The sequence below is a fragment of the Salarias fasciatus genome, chromosome 5 (assembly GCF_902148845.1).
Source record: "Salarias fasciatus chromosome 5, fSalaFa1.1, whole genome shotgun sequence".
NCBI classification, from domain to species: domain Eukaryota; kingdom Metazoa; phylum Chordata; class Actinopteri; order Blenniiformes; family Blenniidae; genus Salarias; species Salarias fasciatus.
In genome coordinates this window covers 12,213,123-12,221,951 of record NC_043749.1, presented here as the reverse complement: position 1 = coordinate 12,221,951, position 8,829 = coordinate 12,213,123, and the positions used below count along the sequence as shown (strand labels likewise).

At 42.4% G+C, this 8,829-nt stretch overlaps 2 pseudogenes; both read right to left on the bottom strand.

Moving 5' to 3' along the window:
* Positions 1 to 2,882: 2,882 nt before the first annotated feature.
* LOC115387995 (sorting nexin-6-like) lies at positions 2,883 to 6,346 on the bottom strand (annotated as a pseudogene).
* On the bottom strand, positions 6,277 to 8,249 carry LOC115387905 (dnaJ homolog subfamily B member 9-like; annotated as a pseudogene).
* Positions 8,250 to 8,829: the final 580 nt, after the last annotated feature.

Sequence of the window (8,829 nt, the reverse complement as noted above, 5' to 3'; positions counted from 1 at the left end):
CACACTTGTTTGAGGCAGAAGTGCTACACCGCTATGCACCCAAAACACAGATTTACACCTCTGGTCATGGTGCCCTATAGCTTCTTCTTCTTCTTCTTCTTTTTATCTCGCAGGACTGTCACTATCACCAATTGCTTTCAAGAGAGTGTCCTGAGTCAAGTCCTTGCCACACTGCGTATTCAGACTCAACACTTTGCACTTGGACAGATCAGAGGCCTGTCGGTGCACGGGGCCGACACGCCAAGTGCCGCCCTTCCACCAGTAAGGAGCTACTTGAGCCAAATCAGCTCCAAGTTCTGTTTTCAAGGGATTCCACACTCACACTCACACTCAACACACACACACACCACACACACACAACGTACAGCCAGTGTCTTCCCCGTCCTTGATCTGGGTCACACTCTCAGCAGCTGAGAAGAGCTCTTAATACTAGTGTGTGTGTGAGTGTGTGTTCTCACCGGTTGTGTGCCGGTGTGTGTCTGCAGCATGAGAAATGAAGGCACCGGTATGTGAGTCCCTGTTGAGAAATTCATCTGGTATATATGCAGTGACAAGCAGCAGGGACGGAAGCATCAGGATAATAAATAGCACGCAATGATGATGTCGCAATGAAATTAATCCCCTAGAAAAATATATATACTTTCCACTTTTATTGTTTCCTACAGCGTAATACAGTTTTTTCATTACCCCCCCACCTCTCCAGGTACATATCCACGAGTGTGTTTCTCGGTGGGTAAGAAGTAAAACCAGAAAAGCATAAAAAGTGCTCTATAACGTTTAGATTTAACATTTCCTGTGTTCCATTAAAACCAATAAACCCCCAAAAAATGAAGAACAAAACCTTAATGACGAAACTGCTGGATTTAATGATCAATAAACGTGTGGTGCTATATGAGAATGAGTGCCTTTTGACGGCAGCCCCGACAACATAAAAAGACAAGACATAAAAACTTGACTGGGATTCTCTTTCCTTACCACCACTCTGAGGCAGGTTTTGAATTTGATTTTGAATCCAGTAGTTAAACAAAGTTGTAAGTTTTTTCATCCACTGTCATGTCAAACACCACACTCACACTTTTTGGCTTTATTCTACACGGTATCCCTCCCCCACATGAACAGACTAGTGACATATTATTCCAGACCACTCGTGACTCACACACAGTGAGTTTTATCAGCTTAATGATTACCTAACTTTACTTGGGAACAGGAGGCTGGTTGACATTTGGGTTTGTTAGTAAAAATATATAGAGCCGGACTGGATCTGTTGTTCGGTTTGAATTTCAAAGTGACAAGAGGGTAATATTGAAATGTAAAAACCATAGGTTCCTTTAAAGGGCATTCTGTGTGGAAATTAATTAAACATGACTTTACAAATCCAAAAAACCAACATGTTAGACACAGCATCTGTGGCTGTAAGCTGAAATTGATGTTCTGCTCCAGCCTGCTAGATTATAACAGCCTGTTATGTAACAGCTTCAGGATCGTATATGATGAATTCCAGTCTGGTCTCCGTCAACAACAGCTGGGTGGCTGGCTAACCGAAAACAGAACTACCAAACAATGATAAAAAAATGTTTTTTGATGTTATGCTTTCATGCTACTAATTTTAAAAAATCCTCTGATAAACTTTGAGGATCATTACAGCTGTGGCCAAGTGGTCCTTTCTTTCTCAACTTTGTCCATGTGTGACCGTTTCCCTCTTTGCCTGCTGATGGACTCGTGTCCTGATCAGTCTTCTGCATTTCTACTCAAATTCAGCATATTCGTATTTGCTTTGATATGCATTTTAACATCACTAGCCAGCAGTTTTCAGTCTTCTTTCAGCCTCCAGTGTTGAGGATGAAGGTTACAGGATGAGTGTTTGGCTACGAGGCTAGGCGGAAAATATGTATTCAGAAGGACAGCATAATGTCAAGTAGATAGATCTTCATTCCGACTAAAGACTACACCAAATGATTCCCCTCATTATCCAGTCCGTTGGTGCAGATTGAATACACACTCCTGACACTTAATGCATGATTGTTCTTTTTTTTTTCCCCCCTTCTGTCAAATGAGCAAACCCTCATCTCAATCCTCTCTTCTCCAGACAGTCGTCTATCTCTCCCTGACTCATTCCCCTGAAATGGAAACCATTCCTCTTTATTCCCCCAGCAGAACCTTCGCGGGCCGAAACAGATGAGATGGCGTTTGAGATATGAAGCTGCGGTCCTCAGCAGGCACACAGACAGAGGATGACATTGAGCTTATGCGTGGAAATATTTTCAGCGAAGTGCGCTTCACTACTGCGCCGTAACTGACTCGGAATTCTTCTAATGCCACGGAAACTGAAAATGGTTGTAAATGAGATCATCAACAGATCTTCACAGAGACAGAATCGTCTGAAAAGCCAAACAAAAAGCCCCGCTGCCGGGCGTCCTTGCCGCCATGCCCTTGCAGGAGCAGTCAGACCGACTGATTATGATACAGGAGTGAGAAACACACACAAAGGCAAGCAGGTACTTTGGGAATCAATTCATCACACTTTATTTTGTGTGACCCCGGCTGATGTAGTGGCAAGAGAGCAGCACAATACACTCTCAGCACAAATGCAGAGGTGTAGTATAGAGTGTACACACACACACACACACCACACAGAGCAGCCACGAACAGATGATGAAGTTCACTGCAAAGATCTCAAACAATCATTTCAGCCAGGATTTTATTGCAACGGGTGTACAGCTGAGGGAAGTCTGCTGCGTGTGTGGTGTGTGTGTGTGTTGTGTGTGATATTAGAATGTTCTTCCATTTAATGTGAATGGGGTTTGAATCTGATCAGGCTACAAACAGGATGAAGGACAGGTTGGGACGATCCCCAACGCCCAGAATGCTTCATTAGGCCGTCTCTAATCCATCTCCCTGAAGACCTGCAGGTGCTTGTTGAACTGGTCAGCAGATTCTTTCGCAGTAAGAAGTTGCTTTTCACACCACTGAACCAGAGCCTGCTGCAGCATTTGCACACGAGCCTTCTGGAAATGTCCAATCTAGCAGAGACACAGTCATATGAATGTAAAAAACATGCCGCTGAATGTAAAGCCAGACTGTGCAGAACGCTGAGGATGTTACCTCTTGCTTTGCCACTCCAGAAATGTGTTCAAACTCTGTCTGTGTTGCTTGCTTCACTTCTTCCATCTTATCAATTACAGAAAGCATGAGATGATCAATATGTACTGAAGCTTCATCAAAGGTGAATGAACAGATTATTCTAGAATCTACTGAGTTGTCGCTGTGGTACATGGAGCTCACAGCAGTAGTGTGTTAGTGACACCTGCTGGTGAGGAAGACAATCTTGTAAAAAACATGGGTTCACACACTCACAGCAGTCTTCTTGGCAGGTTTGGCCTTCTCTGCGTTCTTCTCGCGTCTCCAGCTCCACCAGCTTACAGGTTCTCCTGAAGAGCATTTCCTCCACCAACACAGCCATCGCAGATCACATGAACTCAGAGTTTAGAGCAGGGTGACAAACATGCGGCCTGTTGGGGCAAAACAGCCCTCCAGGGTAGCAAAACAAAGAATTTATCAGTTTAACCTCACATGATGGTGAACAGTGGTGACCATTCACTGTGAAAGAAGCTTTTTCTCATAATGTCATTTTCTTCAGCTGTGAAAAGTTAATGTTTTGTGTATATAACTAGTTTAAGATAATTTTTATATTTCTAATAAGTACAGTGTTCTTGGTTATTCAGTTATTTGAACTATGTTTATCATTTTATCTCGTACAAGATCAGCATAAATTGATGATGGAGGTTTGAAAAAAAACAACCCAAACAAACCCCACAAAAAATAAAAGAAACACCTTTTCTGCCTCCTGGAAACGACACTCCAAGTCCAGGCCCACTCCGAGGGTGATCACATCGTTCTCTGCAACACTCGCCATGTTTTTCTGCCCACAACCACACACACACACACACACACACACAGACACACACACACACACACACACACAGACACATCATTAGGCAAAGCAGCAATGTGTTGCTGAGTTTGTTTCTTTATAGAAACAACTTACCTTCATAGACTCAAAGACCTCTGACAATTCACACAAATCCTGTGAAGGCAAATAAAACATACAGTCAGTTTCTTTACTGTTGGAGTATTCATTTATTGATGTTTTTTCTTCTTGCTTCCTTCCTTCTTCCTCACCTGGTGAAGGCCTGTTGTCAGGATCGTCTCCTGATTCCACACAGAGGTGCAGAGCAGTGGAGAAGTGACCACAGGCCACGGCTATTTCTGCAAACAACGATAATGATAACAGTGGCTGATATCTGTCATTCCAGGCATAAATGAAACTATGAAAAAGTGGAGCGGTTTCCTTACTTTCCTCGGTAAGCACCACATCTAGAAATTTCTGCAGGAAAGGAGAAAGAATTGACACAGTGTTGGAGTGTGTGAATGGGACAGAGAATTGAACCAGCAGACGGGCCTCACCTCGGCGGCGGTCTTCGTGCAGCCTGTTAGGGTCAGATTCTGATCTCGAGCATTCTGAAAGAACTCGTCCACGTCCTGCAGAAACAAATCTGAAATCCTCACCGCCCTGCGTTTTCAAACAGAGCGGGTCGGTGGAGGAGCGCGCAGCGTACCTTATGGCTCTCTTTCCTCATCTCTTCCACAGCTTGACTCAGTCGGTTGAAAATATTTTTACCCCTTTTTGTGAGTGCCTGGAGGGCTTCACACAGAGACAAAGAGAAAAATAATCTTATTCTTTAATTTCATGGAATACGATCCATTGTGCCTACTTGTCCTTCAGTAAAACATTAAATCTGAGAGTAGAACTCATACAACTCAGGAGAACATGCAAACCTCCACACAGAAAGGCCCGGCCGGCCTGAACTTCAACCCACGACCTTTCTAGTGCTAACCACTACACCACTATGAGGCTCACAGTCAACATGTTAAAGGTCACTAGCTCATGTTCAGTCACATGAACTCTCAGCTGAATATGGTGGTGAAAGTTTAACCATGCGCTGCCTTTCTCTCTCATAAAAAATAAGGAATCACATTACAGCCTGTTGTAACATGAAGCTTTTTCTATTTGCTGGTCCTGATCCCTTAAAGTGGAGCTTTTATCATAAGGCAATGGGCTGACTTACGTCTGAGTTGGTCAGGAAGACCTCCACAGCCTTGTTTTTGCTGAGTATGCTGTGTGCAGCGACCTGACAGAGGAAGGTCTCCAGGGCTTTACAGTACGGCCGAAAGTCTCCTAAAGCAAGGAAACCTGCAGGAGAGCCATCAATAGGTCAATCATACCACTCCACATCCCGTTACGCACTATTTTATTTATCTAAAGATGTGCTTACCAAGCTGCTTCATCGCTTTGGCAGAGGTGTTTACTTGAAATTTTGCAGGAAGTGGAGGGAACTTCAAAAAAAGAGAAGTTGTTTTTTTACTCTACAATTTTTACAAAATTAAACTTAGAAACTCAAAATGATATTTTATTAGATATTTGCATAATTCAACTAAATTCAGTTTAATTTTATTCTTATTGTATGACAACACTTCACATCCAAATATTTCACCAAGAAAATGCACCAGTGGTACTCAGAGTATTGGACAGCAGGGAATGCAGTCACATATTTTAACTGTTCAGATATTACACACAATGAGCGCTATGCCAGAGATAACTCCTCTTTACACAGCTGTCATTCCAGTAAGTAAGATACTGCAAATGCGTCCTCATAGGTATATTGGTTTCTCTCTAATGCACTGGAACCGACTTCCTGATTAAAAAGAAAAAGGAGGATGTCAGAAGGGGAAATCAGGAAGGACATTGTAAGACAGAAATCCTTTTCCAAAACGTGGACAGAACTAATTGTTCACTGGATTACTGATTTGGGATCTCTTCGGTCTGTGGTTGAACTCATATTTTATCTTTTAAAGTATTGAAAAAGGGAATTTTCACAGTTAGATACACTGTAATCCTGGAAAAACTCAACACTTCTGAAACTGTTTTTTTATTTTAAATCCAGCAAATATAAAAAGAAGCACTGACTATGACTCCCTGAATGCCAGGCACGTCCTGCGGGAGAACAGGTGCTGCTGCAGCCAGTCAAAGTCATCGTAGGTCCGGTGCACATGGTACTCCCCAGTGCCAGACAGCTGGAACAGACATCACAACAACACGCTGTACCTGGAGCACTTCACTTCAGACGGATCAACAGGTCACCTCAGAAATCTGCAATCTCACCTTCTGGGATACAATCAGAAACGTAAATGTGTCCCCATCTCTCAGAACCTCCGTTATTTGATGTTATGACAATGGGACGCTCAGTGCAGAGCCCACTTCTTTCTCTTCCTCCTGCACATCAAACATGTGGCAATCATTGTTTTTAGTGAAGGCCGAGATGAAATTCTCATGCAAACTAAATGTAAAACTGAGAAAGAAAAGCTGCAGTCAGTCCACACTGTAACCATGAATGTTTCCTCTTGAGTCAAAAGCCGTCACATGACACTCAGAAGTTTTCAAAGCAAGTTTTTCTCCAAAAGCAAAACTTACCATCATTGTCAAGCTGGCAAACAAACGTTTCCAGTCTCGTCTTTGTGACTTTAAGTTTCTTCAAATGTCCTTTAAGCTTAAAAAAAAAAGGGCGTAAAGCTGCAAAGATCCTTTGTCTGTTGGCTCCAGGGAACTCACTCTCCAAATGCTGAGAAGGCACAGGATATCCTCTGGGTCAAAGTGCAACAATGGTCCTGAGAGGAATGGAGTAAAACTGAGCCAAATCTAAAGTGCTGGCGCAGAGAAATACACGAGTAAATGGTCTGTTAGTCAGTAACTGGGGATCTGTGGCACACCCACACAGGAAAACAAGACGTTTTTTTCAGTTATCTGGTCGCAGGCCTCTCAACCTCTTTCACAGCCAGTTATCTCAAACAAAACAAGGCAAAAACACTTTGTCAGAGTTTTTGATTAACCCAGAGACTTTATTACCATCAGCATATATGAAATCATAACAGCTGAAGGAAGGGGGGAAAAAAACTCCCCCATAGTCAATAAAAGTATATTTTGTCATTGTCATCAAAGTGAAAGCTGAAGTCAACGTCGTCAAAACGGAAGTGTGTGTGTTGATCGTCCTCATCCTGATGAAAGCTCCAGTGGAAGTGTGTTTCCTCCCCGTCATAAACGTCGAAGACGTCAGAGAAGAAGTAGAAGTGTTCATGGTCATCTTCTGGGTCAACAGAAGCCTGGTTGTTCAGGAAGGCTTCATGGCCCATGAGGTCGTACTGCCTCCGTTTGTCACTGTTCGAGAGCACTTTGTAGGCTGGGAGGAGCAAAGAGAAAGACGTTAATGAGATGATTAGACGTCTGGACACGTTTCACTGCTCATGTCTCTAACAAACATGACTTCTTTTGTCATTTTAATTATTGAGAAGACGTTATTCTAAAAATCATAGTGTACAGCTTTCCAAGATGCACACACACACACAGCCCAAAACACATGCATCAAAGGCTGATGGGTGACATCAGGATCCAGAGAAAAAGACCTCAACCTGTGGTTCCAGGACCTATCTTGTATTACATGAATGAATATTTCTTGAAAATGAAATTCTTTGAAAACATCTGTAGTATTGAAATAGCATAAAACTAAAATCTATGTGGTAAAAACACTTTGTATAGGAAGAATTTGGATTATCTGTAACCTTGTTGAGAGACATATTTTTCTGGTGGCTATGTGGGTAACTATTTTCACTTGCAGCATTTGACAGAGATAAAAGATTAGTGTTATGGCATCATGCCAGGCTCAGCCATCTCTAAGTACCGAACCACGGTGTGGGTTGAGGTTGGTGAAAATGATCAATAAAGAATTTTTTGTTATTAGAGAGTTCAACGTGTTTATCAGGAAGGACTCAGAGGAAAAAGTTTTAGGCCCTCTGGACTAGACTATAAAAGAAGTTTGCCAGTTTTTACCTTCTGCCATCTCTCTGAACGTCCTCTCTGCATCTGTGCCCTTGTTCTTATCTGGGTGGTACTTCACGGCCAGTTTTCGGAAAGCCTTTTTTATCTGCTGGTCTGTCACCGTTGACTCGACATGCAGAGTTTCCTAGTAATCTCTGGTGGCCTCCGAGGCCGCTGGCGGGCTGTGGGCCAGGCAGAGCAGCAGGAGCACACAGCCTCTCAGCAGGTGGGACGCACTGCGGACCCCCATCACCTCGCTCCTCAGGGACTCCGGCAAACAGGCAGTTTTTCTGGAAGTTCAGTCACCCTGTAGTCTGACAGCTCGTCTTCTAACAAATATAACTGGTTCCCACGTCAGCTGAATTACAGAAACAGGTTTGCCTGTTTGTCCTCCTAACCACACCTACGTCAATGGGACTATGCACAAAAAATGTGAAAAGGAGCAGATCAAATATAAGATTGTTAAAAGAGCAAACCATGTCTTTTTTTATCACAGCAACAGCAGACATTTCACAGCTTTCAAATTTGAAATATTGACAGTTTTGTGTATGTTTTTTTAACTGACATGTGTACACATGTTGGCATTGGGATTAATTCAGTTCCAGTCACCTGTCCAGGGTGTACCCTGCTCATTCCTTTAAGTTTGCTGAGATCAATGTTGGGCAAGTTGCTTTTAAAGAAGCAATTAGTTATAGTAATGAGTTACTTCTTCAAAAAACTAACCGAGTTAATAACTGAGTATAGTATTCTAAAACTAATTACGAAGCAAAGTAACTATTGCATTACTTTAAAAAAATGTGTTTAAATATATCAAAGAATTTGGATCCCTTCTTTATGGAACTTTAAGATGCATGTTCAATTATTTATCATAAAACTGAATATATGATTAATAAAATGAATGG